General features: G+C 42.1%; 1 protein-coding gene across 1 annotated transcript in view; it reads right to left on the minus strand.

Moving 5' to 3' along the window:
• The window catches only part of LOC140185094 (otoancorin-like), a 114,961-nt gene extending 94,588 nt beyond the window's left edge, over positions 1-20,373 (minus strand). Inside the window, exon 1 of the mRNA XM_072238351.1 lies at positions 20,202-20,373. The gene's annotated coding sequence lies outside the window, so the exon portion shown is untranslated. The remainder of the gene's footprint in view (positions 1-20,201) is intronic.
• Positions 20,374-25,818: the final 5,445 nt, after the last annotated feature.

Genomic DNA, 25,818 nt, shown 5'->3' on the forward strand with positions numbered 1-25,818 from the left:
TGCCTCATTAAGTTATTAGGATATCAGCAAAAAGCCGACGCTGAGCGAGATACATTAGAAGATGAAAACAAAAGAGTCAGAAAGGAGTTAGACGACGAAAACAGAATGCTCCGAAAGGAGTTAGAAATCCTTAAGGGAAATTTTACAGATTTACAGAAACAAAGTAGTATAGATTTGGTGCATATGAATCAATTTCACCTGAAATGCGAGAAACTGGTTTAAGAACAAAGTAAATGGGAAGAAGCTAATTTAGCCAAGAGCCAGGCAGGGGAATTAAAGAAACAGTTCAGTGATTTAAAAACAGCTATAAATGTGATACAGAAATCAGTTTCTGAAAAGAGAAGTAATATTAGTGATCAGACAAAATGTTTAAAGCAGGTACAAAAGCTGCAGGACAACTTGCTGCACAGAGAGGAATAATATGTGCTTTTGGATCTGAAAGAGGAGGAGAGTGAATATGCAGATATAGATTGGAACGGTTTAGCTGCAGCAGATGATGTGACTAGATATGGTTGTGATAATGAAGAAGTGCTTTTTCCTGAGGATCCCCTGCCCGCAAACGATGCTAAGGAATTGTCGGTGCCAACAGCACCACTAGCCCCCCTAGTTACTGTTAGAGAGGGAGGAGCTGGGGCAGGAAATCAAAACCAGAATACAACATACACTACCACACCACATCCAATTTCTCATCTAGGCAGTGTACGATGTGCTTCCAAGCCCATCAAACCTGCACACATGGGGCAAGGCATCTCTGTGCTCCAAGCGAGGAACCCTGGAGCACATCCTCAGCAGCTGTGCAAGGGCACTTGGTGAGGAACAGTACCAATGGAGGCATGATCAGGTCCTGAAGACCATCACTGAAGAAGTCAGCGCAGGAGTTGAGTGGGCAAAGCAGTCCCGACCCTCCAAGCAGACCATTGCCTTCGTCAGAGCTGGGGAGCAGCCAATACCCACCAAAAGAACACCTGCAGGCATCCTGACCTCTGCAAGGGACTGGCAGCTGTTGATGGACCTCAAACAGCAGCTGAAGTTCCCCAACCATATCGCAGCCACCACCCTGCGACCAGACATTGTCCTTGTGTCTGAGACTACTAAGCAAGTGGTGCTGCTGGAGCTGACAGTCCCATGGGAAGATAGCTTGGAAGAGACCTTTGAAAGGAAGCTCTCCAAGTACACAGGACTGGTCAGCAACTGTCAGCAGGCTGGATGGAGAGCGAGGTGTCTCCCAGTGGAGGTTGGTTGTAGGGGATTTGCAGCCCGTTCCTTAGCCCGAGCCTTCAGCAATTCGGGCATTGAGGGAGAGAGCCATCCGCATTACCACCGATGCGGCAGAGAGGGCCTCAAGATGGCTGTGGCTCAAAAGAAGGGAGCCATGGAGTCATAAGTAGCTAGCCATCTGGACACAAGCTGGGGTCTGATCAGCCCCAGCTGGGTCACCTGGAGGAGGGTGTATGATATTGAAAGACCTGAAACACCCGGTGATTCCAGGAACATCACTGAAGATGTGTCCAGGAGCATCAGTAGATGTATGTACACAGCTCCATTTGGAGTGCAGCAGCTCAGGGACATTGCCCAAGATATCGGGATTTGTGGGTTTGAAGATGACCCTCGGGAACTGTTTCAAGCAACTAATCATCAGAGAATAATACACGGCCTAGGTGACGCCGAGGAAAGGAAATTGATTATAATGTGTTTACATCCAAATATACACTCGGCTTTGCCAGATATACAACAAGGTGGGGGCACAAATGAGGGATTAAAGACAGCAATATTGACTATTATGGGTATTAACAGAGGGAACCCGGTAGAGGCGCTAGCCAAATGTTACCAGAGGAGAGGTGAACATCCCACTGCGTTTGTGTCCTGTTTATGGACAGTGTTCCAAGGAGTATATGGAACAGCATTAGATCGAGACCACTTAGGACCAGAGCCCTCAAATAGATGGTTAAGGACATTGGTGTCTCACTCTACTGATGAATCTAAAAAAAGTATTAGAAATGTTTGATCCCACTGAACCTACACATAATGAGGCATGGATACAGAGGAAAATGAGTAGAGCATGGGAAAAGGAGACACAAAGGCCAAATAAACCAGCTAATGGGAAAGTGCTGCCCATTGGAGGTAAGGCAACTGCCTGGAGAAATGAGGGTAGGGGACCCACCTCAAATATCACCCCACCACACTATCAAGTGACCAGGAAAACCAGAGGAAATGAAACAGTGTCGAGAACAGGCAGACTTGGAGGTGGAGTATTTAAATTCTATAACTGTGGTTAAGAGGGACACATCAAGAGAGAATGTCCAAATCTAAGAATTGGGAGACTAGAGCAAGGAGGTTTGATCTTGGAGGGGCCAGATAGAACAAGCCCACAAAACAATGCGGTGGACACATCGCCATCTAGGGGATTGTACTCCGAGCTTCAGTGATGGTGTTGGCCTCACCAACAGGGGTGTGTGACACAAAATGGGACAAGACTGGAAGATCTCTAGTAAATGGTAGGGTCAGAGGTCACCCTGTTACTTTCTTATGGGACACTGGAGGATCCTGAACACCACTAACGTAACTAATGCAAACTGGGAAATACAAGGTAAAATGATCTTAAGTGGATTTACAGGACATTCACAAGTAGGACATGTGAGTGCATCCTTAGAAGTTAGAATAGGAGACATAGCATTAGAACATGCCATATTGCTAGTTGAATTACCCCAGGAGCAGGAACATACACTGGGAAGTGATTACATGACCAAAGTGGGGCTTTGTTCTGATCTAGTTAACTGTATGATTTGGCAAATGCCAACTGGTATGAACGACATATGCCACAGACCGATTCCAGCAGGTGAATATCAGGATAGAATATGCACCATGGGTGAAATGTGGATAAAACCAGAGGAGATGAGCAACAAATCACAGAACTCAGGGGCATTTGCACAGTACATGACTGCGGAAAGATAGCTGGCGGTGTGTGCATACAAGGTCCAGACCCCAAACCACAGAAGCAATATGGGTTTCCAAAAAAAGCTGAGGAAGATGTGGGTAAGGTAACACAGAGTTTTGTGCAATAAGGGGTACTGAGGCTAGTAGCCTCAACTAATAACTCACCCATGTGGCCAGTGAGGAATCCAGATGGTAGTTGGAGACTGACAATAGACTATCAAGAGCTGAATAAAGTAACCCCTTTAACAGCCCCAACTGTAGCAATTAACCCAGAAACAGTAATCAAACAGAATGAAAGAGCACAGTTTTAGACATAAATAATGGATTTTGGTCTATCTCCCTAGAAAGAGTGTCAATACAAGTTTGCATTTACCCTTCAGGGACAGCAATATACATGGACTGCCCTACCACAGCGGTTCCACAATTCCCCATCTGTATTTCACCAGCATTTAGGGGAAGGGTTAAAATGGTTCTCAAAGCCTGAATGCTTGGTCCAATACACAGATGATCTACTCCTGCAGACTGAAACTAAGCAGGAACATTATCAGCTATTGACAGAACTGCTGTAATTATTACTCGCTTTGGGACTAAAGGTAAACCCTAAAAAAAGCACAGATGATGAAACAAAAAGTTAGTTATTTAGTTATTTGGGTATGAACTTGACACTGGGAAAAAGAGAAATTGATAAACGAAGAGTGGAATCGGTTATGAAACTGCCTATTCCCCAAGATGTGACAGGGCTGAGGTCCTTTCTGGGGCTGATAGGCTACTGTAGGGATCACATTGATAGATTTTCCACTAAGGCAGCTCCTTTAATGGAGTTACTGAAAAAGAATGTGGCGTGAGAATGGAAATCAGAACACACCCAGGCCATCAAAGCTCTGAAGCAAGCATTGGCCACTGCACCTGCTCCAAAAACCCCAAATCCAAATGAGTCATCCTCATTAGAGGTGGCTACAACTGATACCACCCTCTCAGTAGTGGGAAGTTAAGACCAGTAGTGTATGCTTCACGCATGCTCTCACCACTAGAACAGGGGTACACTATGTGAAAAACACTTGATAGTGGCTTTCTGGGCGGTACAACATTTCACCTACATAGTGAAGCTTAATCCACTTACAATACTGTCAGAACATACCCCCGTACAATTACTGTTCGGTGGAGGGACTAAAGATGGTTCAGTAAGCCAGAACAGAATTGCTAGATGGACATTGCTGTTGCAAGGGAGAAATACAAGTGTAAAACCAGTAAGTACCACCTCTATGTTAGCTGAAAACCTGGTGTGCCAAGGTGGTGAACATGAGTGTCAGGTTATGATAGCAAATGATCCCAAGGGACCATTTGTATCAAAACAAAAAGGAGGGGGTAGAGGCAAATCAGACAAAGTAATGCCTGAGACCAAAGACAAAGGGAAAACCAGATATTAAAATTTTTGCAGATGACTCATCAGTACAGGAAGGTGAAAGAAGTAGTGGGTGTGGCATATATGTGGAGGATGAACATGGACAGGAAAGGTATCGTATAGCTTTAAAGTTACCCAAAACCACAAGTGCACAGGAAGCAGAATTGGCAGCTGTAGCATATGTGGTTAGCCCCCCCCCCCCCCCCCAGAGTGTTTTCCACCTGGATCAGTCATGCACTCTGATAGTATGTATGTTTGTAACAGCCTTACAGAACATTTGCCTCTGTGGGAAGCAAGAGGGTTTGTTTCAGCTGACAGAAAGCCCCTCCCATCTGCTGCTCTGTTGCAATATAGAGAGAAAGAATATGGAGTTGTAAAGGTGAAAGCCCGCTCTAAATTATCCCCTGAGGGGAACAGGAAGGCTGATGAGTTAGTGAAGCAAGGTGCTTTAAATGGGCAGGAATGGCAGCCACAGATTAGAGAGACGGGAAGGCAGAAGGAACAACAGGTTAAGGTTATGGATTTAACCGAGGAGCAGAAGAAAGATAAAGAATTAAAAAAAAATAGAAGGAGTAGGGTCAGAAATGTATGAAGAGCACAGGGGTGTACATGTTAAGGATGGAGTAGTCCTATATGAAGGAAAGTTTGTGGTCCCAGAGGGAGGAAGAAATCAGATGATCCACTGGTACCATGATTTCTGGAGACACCAGGGAGCTGAAAGCACCCTGGAAAAGATAAAAGGGATGTGTTGGTGGCCTAGGATGAAGGACGATGTGGAGAACCATCAAGAACTGCTTGATTTGTGCACAATATAATCCTGACAGAAATGTAAAGAACAGAGCCCTCCTATATACCAGACCAGTGGAATGGCCTTGGACTAATTTGCAGATAGATTAAGTTGGTCCCTTACCACCCACCACAGGAGGGTACAAATATATTCTTGTGGTAGTAGATACTTCCATCAAATAGGTGGAAGCTTTCCCAACTAAGTCTAACATGGCCAAAGCCACCGCAAAAATCTTATTGGAAAGGGTTTTTACTCGCTGGGGATTACCTCGGAGTATAGAGTCGGATAGAGGCACACATCTTATAGCCCAGATAATGCAAGATGTCATGGCACTTTTAGGAATTAAGCAAAGATTTCATATACCCTATAGACAAGTCTAGTGGAATTGTGGAAAGGATGAACTAAATTTTTAAAAATATGATGGCCAAAATGGTGCAACAACATTGAACAACATGGCAAGTAGTTTTGCCTTGTGTTGATGATAATACAGTGATAATGATGATATAATGGCATCTTCAACAGATTACACCCCTTATAAACTCATGACTGGAAGAAACATGAGAGGGTTAGAGGAGTTGTTAGGATTAGATTTGTTAGAACCTGAAACAGATGGGAGTGTGTCAGAAGAGTGGGTACAACAGTTGGTAGAGACAGTGAAAGAGGCCAATTATGTGGCAGCCCATCAAATAGGAAAGAAGAAACAACAGCATAAAGCCTACTTTGACTCAAAAGTCAGTCCCATAGAATTAAGCCCAGGACAAAGTGTGATGATTAGAATTCACCAACCCACTTCATTTTAAAATCCAAGGTTTGCAGGGCCCGATGAAATCATAGACAAAGCAAGTCCATCAATATACAGGGTACTAACTTCTCCAGATAAAAGTGGATGGTACCATATCAACCAGTTGAAATTGGTGGGGGAGAAACAGGAAAATTATCATCATCGGCATGTAACAATTGATGTACATGATGGTCCCAATTTTGAAGACTTGACAACCGATGTACATGATAGTTCTGATTTGGAAGATCGGAGTTTGGAACAGTTATTCCAAGAAGATGGCAACAGATCTGACCAAGGAGGAACTTTTCCATTTTCTCAGTCTGAAAAACAGGGGAGGTTTGTAAAGAAAATAAGAAATACATTGGTTCCTGTCTCCCCTATCGTGAAACGAAATTGGGTGAGAAAAGACGGACAACTTGGGTCCAAAGACAATTGGGAATCTAGATTGCGTGGGTTGGAAAACCAGATAGAAAATATGGACTTAAAGTAATTTAAGATTGGAACTGGAAATAAGAGCAGATATTACCCTTTGTGTGTTTACAGGTTTAATTCAACATGGAGAATAATGTATTTTATGGTGATGGAATTGACCATGACTGGGGCCATGATTGGTTGTGCTTTAAAAACATTACTGCGGATGAACTTGTCAACAACAACTTCATTATATGAAGACTATTCAGTGATCAAAAACAATTTTTCCTCAGTGGATACAGGTAATACGGGCACATGTGGAAGAAATAGAAGACTCAAATTTGTATTATGCTGGGGTAGATGGTTTGATGTGTGTGGATAAAACATTAAATATTCCAGAGCGTACAAAGGTACAATTCCTATGTAATAAAATTTTAGAAGATACAGGGGAATTTGTCACTTTGGTACCAGGGTACCAGCATGTGCAGGTAATTTTTAATTTAACTGAAATAATGGTGCCTGAATGGTGCTCTTCTACAACGAAACAATTATTTACTCACCTTCTTGGGAGACAACTAAGCAGGATTGAATTCAGGACAGTCGAAAATAGAAAGAAGAGAGGATTATTGGAATTACTGGGAGCAGGTTACACATCAGGGATAGCAACAGTCAATACTTTAGATATAGCAGAATTGGAAAATCAGATAGTCTCTTCAGCTAAAAATGCCGGATATTACTGGTGGAAATTATCAGGATCAGATGCAAACTAGTCAAATTGGTCAGAGTGCATCACAGGTAATGCTAGTTTCACTTAAACTTCTGAAACCACTTCAGGATACAACAAATTTGATAATTGACCGCATAGACCTCCTATCTAAAGGAACACATAAAGCAGAGATCTGTGCTACATATACTAATTGGTTGCTCGCCATGGTTGGTACGAATTTATTACAACTTGATGCACATCAAGTACCAAATTGGATATCAGATGAGCAATTGATAGAACGGGTTGGAGAAGAGATTCCCTTATGTCATATTAGAAGTCTTACGCTAACCATTAGAGTACTGGGTACTTGTGATGATGGTAAAGGGAGGTTGTGTGGGTGCAGTATTCCACATTCCCCATTATGGAAATAATTTAACTTACTCCTTGAAAAGGGTTCACAATGTAGGCAAATATCATGAGAATACTTGGATATCCTTAAGCAACCCACCAAAATATGCTATTGTTATGAATGGCATCAGAAAAGGGATAGATTTATCGAAATGTCATCAGGGTTGGGTGAGCCACTGGGCTTGTCCAGAAGAGATGACTAGACAAAAACTTGTGGATTGTGTTTCCAATACTTATGAGAATTGTTCATTGTCTATTTTGCTTGTGAATAATAATTCTTTTTTCAGTATGCACTGGTGGGACAAACATATTATATAAGCAACATCAGCCATGAGTTATACCAAGGGATGGAAAGAGTGTCCTTTGGAAAGTCACAATGTTGCAATTGGGGATGTAACTTTAAATTTGACTATTGGAGGACAAACTGCCTCAACCAGCAGTGGAGAAGGTGGTGGAGGAAAGTCTTGCAATCCAATGAACTGACACGGATCGATATTTGTGGGTCTATATTGTAACTGAGTTGCCACCGATTTCTTATTTGACTGAAGACTGGACACAAGTGGTGGAGGAGGCAAAGGAGATAATTCATCAGTGGACTGAATATACAAAAGTTATTAAGACATGCTGAGAAGGCAAATGAAATGTTGAGTGACTCAGACTTTTGGGATAAATTTTGGAATTGGGGATCAAATATTCAAATACATCCATGGGTGAGAATAATCTCACATACTGCTGTAATATTAACTTTTTGCACACTGATAATTGTATTATTTAATGTGCATCAACTTAGAAGATGGAAGGCTGAAATTATGCCAAAAGTAGAGAGTGATGATTTTGCAATAATGAAAAAATGATGGCCACTATAAAAATTGTATAAATTTAGTAAATAAATGGTATAATGCAAGTGCAGTACACCTGCTGGGGATCCATGGCAATCTAATGGATGGTCAACAGAATAGAGGAGAATAGTGATCCTAAGATAAATATCTTTGGATCAAGAGGAGGGAGATGTTGGCCAGAAAGAATGTAAAGCTACAAATCAGTGAATTCAAATGAATCAAGGACAGTGAAAGCAGTCTTTGTTCTTCTTGCATGCTTGGGAGATGGAGGCTGCCATTTTGTGAAGACACTATTCTCCATTTTGTGAACTTGACATGCTGGCCTTGATCAATGTTTTAAAGACGACAATGATCCTTCAGGTAATCTGCAGGACCGGAGATCATTTCCAAATAAGAAGTTATTTGTGAGATGTTCTTTGGTTGGCTATAACATGCAGGTTTGTGAATATTGGGGTCGATGCCTGCCTGAAGTGATTTGAGCTCATTGCTGATTGAGAACAAAGAGCCATAATTATCAACTGCCACTTGCTGGGAAGAGGGCAATAAATTGATGCTGGCTTGGAGCAGAGCCAATAACAAGGTGTTAAAGGTCAGACACATGGCCTGTGGCCAGTGACACTGGAATTTGGTATTTGAATTGGTAAGGAATGGATATAAAATTGGATGCTTTGTGTGTGCTGGTAGCAGTAACTTCGAAGAATAACCATCGCAGATACAAGCGTAAGCAGCCCTGTGTGAAACATGTGGCAAGTGAGTCAGGACAACGAGGAACGCCAGGCCAGCATAAACTCCTTTGCCCGGGTAATACCTTTGCTATTCTTTGACTGTTCAGGAGAGTCAGGGATACTTAGCGGGTGTGCACAAAAAGTATTTAGTGCATGCATTCATGTACTTGTTAGTTTGAACAAGAAAGGTACTTGTCAGTAAATACAGACCTCTCTGTGCCTCACTAAGCATCATTGCAAGTAGTAATAGTATTTTTTTTTATAAAAACAACAATACACTTATCATACTGCTGACTCCAGCCCTGAGCTCTCCACAGAGTAAAGAGGTGAGCTGTAACTTACTGAGCCAGTGGATCTGAAACAAATCATATCCGGACCATAAGCTTCCCCTGCCAGTGCAGCCTCGTTCATTTAAAGAGATCACCAGACTTCATTATGAAAGTAAGTCTTGCTTTTCATTTCACTACATAATGTTTTTCTTATTAATTAACAGTAGCTTAATGTGCTTTAAAATGAAGCCATTTTAAAGTTTAGTAAGAATTAGTAACGTTTTAAAACATTACTAAATGTCTACAGCTTTTAATCTTTTAGTATTAGTGCATTGTTGGGAGCTAGATGTTGGATGTCACCAGTAGATTCAAAGACAGAGGCTCTGCAAATGAGCTCAGTTCCATCGGGCTGCGATACTCACACCCAATGATGAGTCAATAACCTCTGCTGCTTATATCTGTTCCAGATCTGGCTCTATTGCAATATTTATGAGTGTTGAAAAAAAACTGCTGCTTAATCATCTGGAGATCTGAACACAGGACTGCTCTGAACAATTCTCATAAGGCCACAGTTTATTGCAGGCTGTATGGTCCAAAAATGTTAGACCTTGGGGTTAATATAGAGTGAGAGCATCAACAAAGAGTTGGATTCTACATGATGATTAAGAAAATTATCCAAAGGGCATGTTTCTATGGCAGCAGTTCCCAACCTAGTGTCCACGGACCCCTTGTTTAATGATATTGGTCCATGGCATAAAAAAGATTGGTAACTCCTGTTCTATGGAAACAACTATCATTAGTACTTAATTTTCACTAGTGAAAGTTTAAACATTTTTCAGAATCAATAGCTTGAAAGCCTTCCATTATCTATTTCTGTGGACTCGAAGTGTTCTCAACACATGCCATTTAAAGTTGAATCCAAGCCAACAACATCAGCCAGGAGACACACACAAGAGGTGGAAATCTGGAGCAACACAGAGGCACCGGAGGAAGTTTTCGGCCAGGCAGCATTTATGGAAGGAAATACAGTCTGGAGTCAGTCCAAATGAGTCTCAACCCAAAATATTGACTGTCCATGGTCTTCTAAAGTAAGCCAGAGTTTCACATCAGAAAATGGTGGCCAGATCTTAATGCCTACAAAACTGTTAAATCATAAATCAGCCTGCACTGCAGCAATTTTATGTCAAAACCAAGGTCACCTAAATATCAATGGTCAGTTTTCAGAGTGCAACTATCATGATATTTATATACATCTGAAGGCCAAGATCCTCACACTTGTTAACTCAGTCAGTGAGGCATGTACAAGAATGTGACCTACATTCTACACCTTCAAGACAGGGACAGTGGATGTGCTCAAAGCCTCCTTGAAAACAAATGCAATATTCCTATTGACTCCTGGAAATTCTTGGCCTCAGATGACTCAAAGTGGAGGAGAATTTAGGGCAGCACAGCAAAACTATCCCATGCATTAGAAAAACTAAGAAATCCTTCATGAGGAGCGCACAATCTCCCAAATTTCCCAGCTATACCATCCCATCAGTCAGGTTCTGCCACATCTATGGAGAGATTTGTAGTTCCCACATTAGCCTCACCGGTCATCTCATATCTTATAGATACGGAATGGAAGCAAGTCATTCCCGGTCCCAAAGTTCTGTCTGAGAACTAAATATTAAGAGAGGGTGCTGGGAAGGAGGTTCCTGAATTAACAATCCACAAACAGGATAATATTTATGTTCCTATTAACAAAGGAAGTTACTCAAATGCTGAAAAAAGATCTGTACTTGTATTTCTCTGTCACTGCCACCCTGATACAATAATTCAATCTTCAGGCTACTGAGTTATTGAAAGAGATCACTTGCCATTTGTTAGGGGGCAAAAACAAAACTTCCACATTGAAGATAAATTGATTCTCATTTTCATTACATTGTTTCTCAGTCTAACCATTCAGGATATTATAGAACAGAAGAAACGTTTTAGAAGCTCATTCCTTTGGTTTAACTAAACACAGTTTGCACAGGATCACAGCCTAATGAGTCTGAGTTTGTATAAATAGCTCAACTACTTATGCTGTAGACACAAAGCAATCTACATAGTCAGTAATACTCGAGATTGTCCTGCACCTTGTTCAATAGCCCAAACACGAAACAATGCTACTCAGAAATCAGAATGCAGCTTTCAGTGCACTACAATATACTTGCACGAAGAACTAGTCAGAAGTCAGCTCTTCCAAAAAAAAAAATGTGCAATTCGTTGCAAACTCATACAACCACTTTTGTTGTGGTTTCCACTCAAAAATATGTACTTGATTGTGGTTTGATTGGGTGCCAACTCAGGAACACCCGCCTGAGCTGTTGCCTGGTTTCTGTGCATCTAAACTGGAAGGGTTAGATCATTACTGTTCATTTCATATGACAGCCAATTAAATACATCATAGCTAATCAAAAGTGGGGTGGGGGGCTGGATAAGGTCTATTGAAAGTATTGAGAGCCCCAAAGTTCTTTGAAAGAGACATTCTAGTGCTGGTGAATGAGATGATAGCCAAGAGATAATACAAGAATAAAAGAATCATGGGATGTAGAACATCAAACAGTACTGTACAACAAAGGGTTATTCAGTTTTCACAATGACTATGTTATTGTAGGTTCTTGATTAAGGGTATCAGAGGTTAGGAGAAGGCAGGAGAATGGGGTTGAGAGGGATAATAAATCAGCCACGATGGAAGGGCAGAGCAGACTTAATGGGCTGAACAGCCTAACCCTGCTCCTATGTCTTATGGTCTTACGTCTTATGTCAATTGGAGCTAATCCCATTTGCCTACACATCATGTATATGCCTCTTAAATGTTGCCATTTTTTCTGCTTCCACCATTTCCCCTGGCAGTGCAGTCCAAGCACCTACTACTTTCTGTAGGTGTGTATATATATATATATATATATATATATATATATATAAAAGAATGTCTCTTGAATCTCCCTTAAACTTTCCCTTTCTCACCTTAAGGCTATCTCTTCTAGTATTTGACATAAGCACATAAGACGTAGGAGTAGAATTAGGCTGTTCAGCCCATTAAGTCTGCTCTGCCATTCCATCATGGCTGATATTTGGCTCTTGATCACCTAAAAATGAATGATAGAGAGCCATAAATAAAATAGACAGACAGAATCTTTTTTCCCCCCAGGGTTGAAGTGTCAGATACCAGAGGGCAAGCATTTAAGGTGAGAGGGGTAAGTTTAAAGGAGCTGTGAGGGATACTTTTTTTTATTATTAAAAAACCACAGAGACTGGTGAGTGCCTGGGCTGGTGGCAGAGGCAAATAAGTTCGGGACTTTTAAGAGATGCTTATACATGTGCATGTGAATGTGAGGGAAATGGAAGGATATCAATGTTGTGTAGGCAGAAGGGATTAGTTTAGTTGGCCATTTGATTACTAATAATTTGGTTTAGAACAACATTGTAGGCTGAAGGCCCTGTTCCTGTACTGCACTATTCTATATTCTATCCATCCAATCTATACCTGTCACTATTATATATACCTCTATCAGGTCACCCCTTCACCCTCAATGCTCCAGTCTAAACAATCCAAATTTATCCAACTTCTGCATCAAACTAAAGCTCTCTAATCCAGGTAACATCATGGTGAATACCTTCTGCATCCCCTCCAAAGCTTCCATATCTTTCCTGTAATGTGGCAACCAGAACTGCACACAGTACTCCAAATGTAACCACTGTGCTCCAAAGTTTTACTGAGCAGTGGCATGACTTACTGGCTTTTATGCTCAAAATGTGAACCAATGAGGGAAAGTATACTGTTCACCTAATTTACCTTCTCACCACCCCCTTCCCAATTACATTTGTGTTGTTACTTTTATAGAGCTGTGGACTTTCACTTCAAGAGCCCTTTCTGCACCAATTCTCCAAAAGTGTCCTGCCTTTCACTGTATACTTTCCTCTTGTACTTGATGTTCTCAGGATTAAACTGCATCTGCCATTTCTTCGCCCTCATTTCCAACTGATCCTTCTTCACTATCCACAACTCTGGCAATTTTTGCGTAATCTGCAAGTTTACTAATCAGCCCATCTGCATTTTTGTCAAAATTATCACAAACTGAAGTCCCAACATTGATCCTTGCAGAACACCACTGGTCACAGAACTCCAGTCAGAATAACAACCATGCCACCACTACATCCATCTTTTATGGCCAAGCCAGTTTTGAGTCCAATCTACCAAGCCTCGTTAGAGCACCTCCTTGCCCAATTACTTGCGAGAGCTTAGGGGTAGGCATCCAGGTGAGCATGATAAAGGTCAAAGAATACAACCAGAAATGTTCCACTCAGGGTGAAGTATAACTGGCCCTGCAACACCAGTTCAACTCCCCACAGGATCCCATGCACCTTAATCTTCTGGATGAGACTACCAAGAGTGTCCCTGGTGAAATCTTTACCAAAATCTGTGTATCACAACCCAATCTTCATCAATCATTTCCATCCCCTCAAAGTCATGCTGACTAGTCCTAATGAGCCCATGTTTTAATTTGCAAATTGATCCTGTCCCAAAGAATCTTCTCCAATAATTTCCCTCCCACTGTTGTGAAGCTCACTGGCCTATAATTTTGCACTTTGCTTCCTCTGCTCTTCATTAGAAAAGGAACAACGTGGACAATTCTCCAATCCTCTGGGACCTTGCATGAGACTAAAGATGATACACAAATCTTTTGTCAAGGCTCCAGCAATCTCCTCTTGCCTCTCTATATCCTAGGATAGATCCCATCTGGCCCTGAGGTCTTACCACACCTTAGTGTTCAAGAGCCCCAACAGTTCCTCCTTCTTGACATCATCATACCCCACACTGACACCATTACCCTCCACATTCTTTTCCTTGGTGAATGTCAATGTGACATTACCTCATTCACCTCCTCTAGTTCCAAGTGTCGATATCCTCTTTCAATCTTGAGTAGTCCTCCCTTCTCCCTAGTTATTTTCTTGTGTTTAATGTATAATTTGTAAAATGCCTTGAGATTGTCTTTAATCCTACTCCCTACGATAAGAGTACAACACAAATAAAATCTTCCATAGACAAATACTCATCGCCACCTACATGCAGTCTAAGTCCCTAACCTCCCACCACCTCAGATTGTTGACTCACAAAGCAGGCCAATACAAAAAAATCATCCATAGGACCATAGAACACTACAGCACAGAAAACAGGCCATTCAGCCCATCTATTCTGTGCCACTAGTCCCATTGACCTGCACCCAGTCCATAACCCTTCAGACCTCTCCCATCCATGTACCTATCCAACTTATTCTTAAATCACAAGAGTAAGCCTGCATTTACCACGTTAGATGGCAGCTCATTCCACACTCCCAGCACTGAGTGAAATTGTTGCCGCTAAACCTTTCCCCTTTCACCCTAAAGCCATGTCCTCTCGTATTTATCTCTCCTAATCTAAGTGGAAAGAGTCTACTCACATTTACTCTTTCTATACCTGTCATAATTTTGTAAACTTCTATCAAATCCCCCCCTCATTCTTCTACGCTCTAAGGAATAAAGTCCTAACCTGTTCAATCTTTCCCTGTAACTCAACTCCTGAAGACCCGGCAACATCCTAGTAAATCTTCTCTGCACTCTTTCAACCTTACTGATATCCTTCCTATAGTTAGGAGACCAGAACTGCACACAATACTCCAAATTTGGCCTCAGTTTACAACCTCTCCATGGGATACCTAGTGTCTGAACTTTCTGAACTAACCTCCCATGTGGGACCTTGTCAAAGGCCTTACCGAAGTCCATGTATACAACATCCACAGCCTTTCCTTCATCTACTTTCTTGATAACCTCCTCAAAGAATTCTACAAGATTCGTTAAACACAATCTACCACACACAAAGCCATGCTGACTATCCTTAATCAGCCCTTGGCTGTCCAAATACTTGTATATCCGATCTCTCAGAACACCTTCCAATAATTTACCTACTACTGATGTCAGGCTCACTGGCCTGTAATTACCTGGTTTACTTTTGGAGCTTTTTTTTTATAAAAAAACAATGGAACAACATGAGCTACCCTCCAATCCTCCGGCACTGCACCCGTGGCTAAGGACATTTTAAATGTTTCTGCCAGGGCCCCTGCAATTTCTACACTAGTCTCTCTCAAGGTCTGAGGAAATATCATGTAAGGACCAGGGGATTTATCTACCTTTATTTGCTGTAAGGCAGCAAGCACCTCCTCCTCTTTAATCTCTACATGTTCCATGACACTACTGCTTGTTTCCCACCCTTCCATATACGCTATGCCAGTTTCCTGAATAAATAATGATGCAAAAAAAAACTGTTTAAGTTCTCCCCCATCTCGTGAGGCTCCACACACAGACAGCCACTCTGATCTTCTAGGGGACCAATTTTGTCCCTTGCTATCCTTTTACTCTTAATATACTTGTAGAAACCCTTCGGGTTTACCTTCACATTACCTGCCAAAGCAACCTCATGTCTTCTTTGCCTTCCTGATTTCCTTCTTTAGTATTTTCTTACATTTTCTATACTCTTCAAGTACCTCATTTGTTCTTTGTTGCCTATACCTGCTATACACCTCTTTTCCTCTTAACCAGATCGCCAATATCCCTTGAAAACCAAGGTTCCCTATGCCTGCTAACTTTGCCTTTAATCCTGGCAGGGATTTGCAAACTCTGCACTCTCAGAATTTCACCTTTGAAGGCCTTCCACTTACTGAACACATCCTTGCCAGAAAACAACTTATCCCAATCCACTCTTCCTAGATCCTTTCTCATTTCCACAAAATTAGCCCTACTCCAATTTAGAACCTCAACTCAAAGACGAGACCTATCCTTATCCATAATTAACTTGAAGCTAATGATATTATGGTCACCAGACCCAAAATATTCACCTACACATACTTCTGTCACCTGACCTGTCTGGTTCCCTAATAGGAGATCAAGTATTCCATCCTTTCTCGTAGTTACCTCTATATATTGATTTAGAAAACTTTCTTGAACACATTTGACAAACTCCAAGCCATCTAGCCCTTTCACAGTGTGGGAGTCCCAGTCAACGTGGAAAGTTAAGATCCCCTACTACTACAACTTCTTGTTTCTTACATCGGTCTGCTATCTCTCTACAGATTTGCTCCTCTAATTCTCTCTGACCATTGGGCAGTCTATAATACAACCCTATTAGTGTGGTCACACCTTTCCTGTTCCTCAGCTCCACCCATGTGGCCTCTGTAGACAAGTCCTCCAGGCTGTCCCATCTACACACAGCTGTGATATTTTCCCTGACTAGTAATACCACTCCTCCCCCTTTCATCCCTCACCCTCCATCACATCTGAAACAACAGAACCCCAGATCATTAAGCTGCCAGTCCTGCCCCTCCTGCAACCAAGTCTCAGTAATAGCAATAATGTCATAATCCCACATGCCAATCCACACCCTAAGCTCATCTGCCTTACCGGCAATACTCCTTGCATTGAAATAGATGCACCTGAGAGCATTTCTATCACATACGAACCTTTGAGTTCTGTCTATACATGCAGACCTTGCATGATCTTTATCCTCCGCCACCTCACTATCTGCTCTAATACTCTGGTTCCCCTGCCCCTGCAAATCTAGTTTAAACCCCCTGGAGCAGCACTAGCAAATTTACCTGCAAAGATGTTAGTCCCCCTCCAGTTCAGGTGCAAACCATCCCATCGGAACAGGCCCCACCTTCCCTGGAATAAAGCCCAATTGTCCAGAAACATGAAGCTCTCCTTCCTGTACCATCTCCTTAGCCACATATTTAGCTGCATTATCTTCCTATTCCTCACCTCACTTGTACATGGCACAGGTAGCAAACCTGAGACTGCAACCCTAGAGGTCCTGTCCTTCAATTTTGCACCTAACTCCCTAAACTCTTTGCAAAACCTTCTCCTCCTTCCTAACCACATCATTGGTCCCTACATGGACCACAACATCTGGCTGCTTACTCTCCCTCCTGAGAATACCAAGAACTTGATCAGAGATATCACAGACCCTGGCACCAGGGAGGCAACAGACCAGGATTCTTGATCTCTCCCACAGAACCTCTTATCTGTCCCCCTAACTATCAAATCCCTTATCACTACTGCTCTCCTCTTTTCCCTCCTTCCTTTCTGAGCTGAGGGTCCAGTCTCAGTGCCAGAGACACAATCACTACAACTTGTCCCTGGTAGGTCATGCCCAGCAGTAGTATCCAAAACAGTATACTTATTGTTAATGGGAACAGCCACAGGGTGCTCTGCTCTTACTGTCTATTCCCCTTCCCTCTCCTGACAGTCACCCAGCTACCTCCCTCCTGACTTTTAGGGGTGACTATCATCTTGAAACTCCTGTCTGTTTCTGCCTCTGCCTCACAAATGATCCAAAGTTCATCCAGCTCCAGTTCCCAAACTCAGTTTGTCAGGAGCTGTAGCTGGATGCACCTTTTACAGGTGTGGTCATCAGGGACAATTGTGCTGTCCCTGACTTCCCACATACAGAGCACTAGACTGCCTTAACTGCTGCCTCCATTACCTAGTTTTAAGTTAATTAAATTAATTTAAAGGAACTTACCCAGCCTTATGCCACTGGGAGCAATCTCATTCTCAGCCTCTGCTCACCAAAGCCTCAAAGTTCCACTCCTATCCTGAGCCACTCACACACTGGCTGCTCCTTTTCAGTTACCCCTCCTTTTATTTGTCCCTGCCAATTATCTCAAGTACTCACTCCCTCGAATCAACTAATCAACACTCTGTTTAACCCTTCAGTTGCCCTCCATGCTCCTTTTAAAGCACATTCATTGCTGCAAACACAAGAAAATCTGCAGATGTTGGAAATCCAGAGCAACACACACACAAAATGCTGGAAGAACTCAGCAGGCCAGACAACATCTACGGAAAAGAGTAAACAGTCAACATTTTGGGCCAAGACCCTTCTTCGGGACATTCATTGCTACATGTCCTCCATTAATGCAGAAACAGCCAGGACGGAAAGGTGATGCCATGCTCTCTTGGTCCACCGCTTCAACAGGTTGGAACGAGGGTACTTTTCCTCCAGAGCAGAGGGACCACTAAACCACCCACTCACTGATCATTCAGTAATACTCTGAGCAAATGTGAACAGAGTTTATTTAAGTTGGGTGATGAGATCGCAGTGCCCAGTGAGATTAGGATCTAGCTGGTGAAATGCCCGTTCTGAATTGAATGCCTGCTTAAAGTAGAACTCAGTGGGATGGGCTCTTTGTACTACTTGTGACTGAGTCACGTTCTGGATTGGGAAGCTCCAATTTGTATTGGAAAGGATGATTGACATCACTGTTGCTGATGTGGGAAAAGCTTCGGGCAAGATGGCACAGATTCTGATAGTTCCTGATCCGGTTTCACACTTGATATGATTTCACCCAGAAGTGGACACAAAGGAGCTTTGCAATGGTTTTGGATTGCATTACTTTTGTGTGACACAGTAGCTCTGGAGATAGAATTGCTATTTCATAGTTCCAGCAAATCAAGTTCAAACCTTTATCTATCTGTGTGGAATTTGCATCTTCCCCATGATCAGTTTCCCCATCACCCCAAGAATATGCTAGTTCTTGCACCTAGTGTTGGTAGGTGTCAAGAGAAACACAGTGGTGTTAATGGGGAAGTAAGAGAACAAATTATAGCAAAACTAATGGGGGATGAAATTGATGGGATTGCCCACCGAACTGGCAGAAACTCATGGGCTGAAAGGCCTCCCATATCATGAGAAAACAGAAGTACTGCAGAAAGCAATTCGATTTTTCAGCAAAAAAGTTTTCTATAAAGTTCCGTGCATTATCAGCTGTTCTATGTATAATCTACTTCTTAAATTGTGAGGCACATTGGCCTATTTTGGATTATAAAACTTAAATTGCTGTTGTGGGAAACTTCAGCTTTTTGTTGCTCACTGATGAAGACAAATCAGAAAGCAACTCTTGCAACAGAATGAAATATTGAACAATGTTTTAAGTTTATGTCTCATACAGCTCAAGATCGCTTCACCTCCTCCCCACCCTGTATTTCAGTGGGGATGTCAAACACATCTTAACAAAAAAGAGAAGACAAGCCCTTTTGTGTTTTCTAAAGCCAAGTTAAGAAACAAAAAAGAAGTTAAACATTTCCCTTAATGTTGTTTTAGAAGTTAATTAAATAAAATATTGCTTTTCTGGTGCAGGAAATATGTATTCAAATAAAAATTATGTATCATACAATGATAAAATAACACAGCCGTTCTTTAAATTATTCACCAATTCGTCATTTTCTCCTTAACCCTGTAAACAGGAGCATGTGCAATGAAGTATACAACCCCCCCCCCCCATCCCCCCAGTAATTATTGAGCATTTTAAGGAAGTTCACAAAAACAATTCCAGGATTGAATGCCTTGTCATATGAAAAGTGTTTGATGTCTCTGGGCTTGTATTCACTGGAATTCAGAAAAATGAGGGGTGACCTCATTGAAACCTACTGAATTATGAAAGGCCTCCATAGAGTGGATGTGGAGAGGATGTTTCCTATGGTGGGAGAGTTTAAGTCCAGAAAACACAGCCTCAGAATAGAGGGGCGTCCTTTTAGAATGGAGGTGAGGAGGAATTTCTTTAGCCAGAGAGTGGTGAATCTGTAGAATTCTTTCCCACAGGCAGCTCCGGAGGCCAAGTCTTGATGTATATTTAAGGCAGAGGTTGATACATCCTTAATTGGTCTGGGCATGAAGGGATACGGGCAGAGGGCAGGAGATTGGGGCTGAGAGGAAAATTGGATCCTCTGTGATGAAATGGAGTAGACTCAATGAGACAAATAGCCTAATTCTGCTTCTATATGTTGTGGCCTTATGGTCTACTTACAGTATATGGAATATATCTTAACTTTAAAACAGAAGTCTGCTTTTAGATTGAACAAAGACTGCAGTGTCCCTTACCTTCTGTTGTGGCTGCAGTTAAAATGAAATTTCAGAGCTGGTTCAACCCTCTCTCTTCTGCAATTGCTGATAACTCAGTGTTTACTTGCTCGAGCCTGTTAGAAGACAGGGTGGGGTAAACATGAGGAGTGCTTTATATTCTCTCACAGTTTCTGTAGAAAATGAGATGCAAACATCCTTTGTCAAATTGTTGACTCCCTTAAACACCTCCCACTTTGTGTAGTTTTGAAAGTATTGTGTTAACCTATAGGAGAGACTGTTCTCAAGTTGTGCAATACAGATACTGCCGTTTCTGTTGCTCTATTGCTTTTCTAAGGTGTGAGCACATGAATCATTCAAGGTTCCAACCTATTTATTTTTAAGCAGCTTAGGCTTGTTTGTCAGTGCGCTCTCCTGATGCTGTTAAACTAAATCCTAACTGCTGATGGAGACTTTCCCCCACCACTTCACCGGCAGAGTTGGCTTTTCGTGTTTGCTTTGGACACCAGTTATAATTCAGGACCTGATGTTATTAATCAGCTTCTGGGTTTTGTGCAATATGAAACGGAAGGTTTGATGGTGCTGGTCTTATGGCAAGAAAAATCTATATATTGTGCTCCTGAAGTTTTCAAATTTAAGAAATATAATGCAACTCCTAATGCAGGATCTGTAATTAGTATTTTTCAATTTTCATATTTTTTTTCTTATCCACAGCATGGTCCTTTATCTTGGAAAGATTTTCTGATTGACATTTCTTTAATATCTGCTTTAATGTGTTTGAAAGAATGTCAGCTGGAAATGAAGATCTCAGGTTTTGACTGGCAGAGCCTGTCTAAACCTGTGTGTTTTCCACAAGCAGGGGTGGAAACCATGAGTAATTCTGGCCCATATTTACTGTATCACATCTGAAGCTAGCTGTAGAAACTTGTATTGCTGACTTAACTACGGTTGCTCTTTAACAGAACATCACTTCCATATTTGATTTTAATGGATTGATTTTTGAGGACAACACTTTGTGAGTTTCTGTCTTCCTTTCATTGAGCGTAACAAAAAAAAGAAGCCTTCAGCTGCAAGTTACCTCTCCCTATCTCAAAGATTCAAGATTCAAAGTATCAAAGTACATTTATTATCGAAGTATGTATGCAGTATATAACCTTGAGACTTGTCTCCCCATAGACAGCTATGAAACAAAGAAACATCATGAAATCCATTCAAGGAAATCATCAAACCCCCAACATGCAAAAAAATAGAACAAATTGCACAAATGGCAAAAAAAGAGAGTGAAAAGCACAGAATATAAAATATCAAACCACCAAGTCAAGGAAACTGTCCAGGAATGTTCAGTTTCAACTCAATTCAGTTCAACCCAGAGCTGTGTTGTTCGTTGCCCACAGGCGGCAGAGCCAGCCTGCCCCAATCAAAATTGCACAAAATAGCAACAGAGGAAGGTGCAAAAGAGACACATCATAACATGAAGTACAGAGTCCAATCCACATACTGTGCCGATTAAACCTTGCCCAAGACTCAAGGCTCCGGCAGCATCAAGCAAGAGGGAGAGAGAGAGACCAGTCGATGCAGGCACCTTCCTCCAGGGGCAGCATGCGAAGGTGATCAAAAGACTGGTCAAATGCAGGCACCTTTGTCCGGCAGTAGCAAGCGAGCGAGAGAGAGACCAGTCACTTGCAGGCAGATGGTGCTGAACACCTGCTCGCCTTCCGCTCTCATCCTTGTTGATTTCAATATTCCTCAATGTTTCAATCAGTGAGATGACCAAGAAATGGAGTTGATAACGGGCTCATTCCCTGTTTCCAGGCTTCCTGGCCTCTGGGCCACACACTTCACGCGAAACCTCACCAAGATACAAAAAAAGTGCCAAAAAGCTCAGTCAACCCCAAAACACCCATCAAACTGCAGATCACAGGCTCCAAAAATAGCTGAATCATATTTGAAAGAAGAAGGAGTAAAGGAAATAAAAGAAGTAATTTCATGAACTGTCTGAAGGACTTAACCTTTGGTTCCATTGTTTGCTGGCACCATCTTCTCCAACCATCAAGAAAAATGCAGCAACAGAGTCCTGTGTATTCCAACTTTAACACATCTCTTTCCCTTTAGTTTGGATGAAGACAAATATAAAATATGGACAGGAAATGTCAGTTATGAAAAATAACATTTTAAAAATAATACTTTTCTATTTACATATTCAGTGTTCCTGGTTATTTCTCAGCCATTTAGAAAAGCACAGCTCAGATTGTCCTGGAACGGCATCGAACAGTAAAATTCCACCTTCATTCATGACATATGTTTTGCCACGCCAGCTTCAGTAGAAGCTAAGGATAATTGTGGTTCCAGCACATAATCATATGGTTGAGCTAATAAATGTGATGTGCAATGAATTATCTGGTATTAATGACACTTAATCTGGTGACCTTAAGCAGATGAACCATAATGACAACATTCCAGTCCAATTCTTCCTGGAAAGCAGTTTACTTGCATGACATTGAATACAAGTGACGATCATTAACTTCAAAGTGGTGTCCATGAGCTCTGTGTCATAATGAAACTTCTGTAAGAGCATGCTGAGATCTGGTGTCACCAAATCCAAATATATTTTCTCACCAATAACTCTTCAGATTTGTTTTGTTTCATTATAAATATGTTTTCTTGTGGTCCATCTTTCACACTGCATAATCCATCAAACCATTCAAAACTGGGTGTTATGGAGCCAAGACACAAGCTCAACTCCTTTTCTTCTAATGAATTTGGCAAATTCAGTAATGGAAAACTTGCATGAGCAAATCTGGAAGGCCAAGTGGAGGAAAGGCCATTCTCAAATTGAATTATTTACTTGACAAGTAGAAGTACCCATGAAAAACTTTTCTGTCCACTTGGAGTATGCAACTACTGCAATCATCATTATTTTCATGACATTCTTTTACTAGATCCTCAAAGAACCACCTACAACTTTGAATGCCTCACTTATTAATAATAGATAATCTTCACATATCCAGTTGGATGGCAAGTGGAATGGTAGGGTCACTACTTATCAAGCCTTGGCTGTGAATTGTGTATTGTCCATTTATTCTGGTGTTGGTACAACCTCACCTAGCAGTGGTGTCTCACATGGAGTTTCAACAACTGTACTGTTCATAATCTTACAAACTCTATTTACATGCAGACAGCACTAATACCCAACTCTAGACTCTCAGTAAAGCCACTGTGACAAGAATACACATAGATGTTAGCTGTCCTGTGTGATCAGTAGTTGGTCTGCCACCTGTCTTCGGGAGAGAGAGAGATAAGGAAGACAATGGAGCAGTATTTGGAGATGTGTAATGAAGGGACGGGAGAGAGAGCTGTCTAGAGCGGCTCCCCCTTTGAACCCTGAACTGTCTGAAGTGATGGACAGGCGATACCCCAGCAGGGGGATAAAAAGGGACAGGTTCGCTAAGGCAGGACACACACGACACCCCGTGGTAACGAGACCCTGGAAGCGGTGCGTCTCTCACAAGCCGGTGGGAAGCTCTTGGACGGCTGATCGCGGGATCAGCCTTAGACGCTCAGGGTGGAAAGGTACGATCAGCGGGAACCCGGTGTGTGTCCAGCCTTGCTTGGGTGCCAGGTTCACTGCAGAGGATCGACCGCATCTGGAGGAGGGGTCACAGTCAGTGACCTCAGGTGACATCACAAAGGACTCGCCCAAAAGCTGCTTGTGAGCAATATCGCAGGTCTGTGTGTGGAAGTCGTTTTGAATGATCAGTCATTCTTGTTCTCTCTCTCCTTCCCCCCACATTGTTCATCGCTATGGCAACGAATACTGCGAACTGAACTAAATTGAACTGGACTTTGTGTCACCTTGAAATTGGTCATTTACCCCTAGACAACGATAGAGCTTGGTTGATCCTGTTATCTTAATTCTGTGCACATGTGTGTTTATCATTGCTGAACTGTTGCATTTATTATCCTTTCGATTACTGTGTTGCTTGTTTCTTTAATAAAACTTTCTTAGTTCTAGTAATCCAGGCTTCAACTGAGTGATCCATTTCTGCTGGTTTGGCAACCCAGTTACGGGGTACGTAGTACCACAAGGATATGCTGACCGGTTGCATTCCAGCCTGGTATGGGAACACCAATGCCTTTGAGTGGAAAATCCTATAAAAGGTGGTGGATTCGACCCAGTAAATCACGGTGAATGCCCTCCCAACCATTGAGCACATCTACATGAAACCTTGTTGGAGAAAAGCAGCATCCAGCATCAAAAATGCTCACCACCCAGGCCATGCTCTTTTCTCCTTGCTGCCATCAGGTAGAGGGTACAAGAGCCTCAGGACTTGCACCACCAGGTTCAAGAACAGTTACTACCCGTCAACAATAAGGCTCTTGAACAAAAGAGGATAACTACACTCATTTTATTCCTGGTGTTTCCCCAATGAATGATCTCACTTTAAGGACTCTTTATCTTGTTAATTCATGCTCTCGTTATTTATTGCTATTTATTTATATTTTGCATTTGGCAGTTTGTTGTTCATTGATCCTGTTTACAGTTACTGTTGTATAGATTTGGGGAGCATGCCTGCAGTAAAAAAGAATCTCAGGGTTGTATGTGACGACATATATGTACCCTGATAATAAATTTTACTTTGAACTTTCATCTTTGAACTTTACCCTCTCAGTAAAGCCACAAGTCATACCTGCTTATATTCCCCAAAAATACTCTGCAGATACCTGGAAACACTTCGCCCTTTCTGTTCCAACAACTATCTCCAAACCATATTACGCTCTCCCACCTTTTTTATCTTTGATTTCTTTTCTGCCTCCATCCACCATTCACCAGCCACCAGCTCCCAGTTGTCCATTCCCCTCCTCTACCTGGCATAGCCTCTTCTACACATGGAAGCTTTACAGAGGGTGCAGGGGAGATTTATGGGAAAGCTACTGGATCATATGTTATGAGAAACTGAGTGAGCTTGGGATTTTCTCTTTGGAGTAAAGGAGGATGAGAGATGACAGGAGACATAGATAGAATGGACAGACAAGGCCTTTTTCCTAGAGCAGGCATGGCTTATACAAGAGGGCCTAATTTTAAGGTGACTGGAAGGATGTTCGAGGCAGAAAGTTGTGAGTGAATGGAACACACTGCCAAAAGTGGTCGTAGAGGCTGATACATTAGGAATATTTCTCTTAGGTAGATAAATGGAGGTTTATGTGGTTAGACTGATCTTGTCTAGGCTAAAAGGTTAGCACAACACCATAGGCTGAAGGACCTGTACTGTTCTATGTTCATCTCACACCCTTCTCAGTCCACCAATCACCTCAGACTCCAGTCTCGCCACTCCGTTTCTCCTCTTTATACCAGCCAACTTGCCTCTCCATTATCAGTCCTCTTACAGGGTTTCAACCTGAAAGGTCGACAGTTCCTTTCTCCACTCAGATGTCGCTCAGTCTATTGTGTTCCTCCAGCAGACTGTATGTTACAGACTCTTGTCCTTGAAATGTTCCAGACTTACTTGGAGAAGTTTGTCACTCCTTGGTCAATACGCAAGTATTCTGAGCCTAGTTGTGATTAATGTTGTGCTGTCTAAGTGGGGGACCTTGATGCAAAAGCGCTCAGACACACATCACAGTTCTCCACATGGCCTGA

Source organism: Mobula birostris, chromosome 20 (assembly GCF_030028105.1).
Source record: "Mobula birostris isolate sMobBir1 chromosome 20, sMobBir1.hap1, whole genome shotgun sequence".
Lineage (NCBI taxonomy): Eukaryota > Metazoa > Chordata > Chondrichthyes > Myliobatiformes > Myliobatidae > Mobula > Mobula birostris.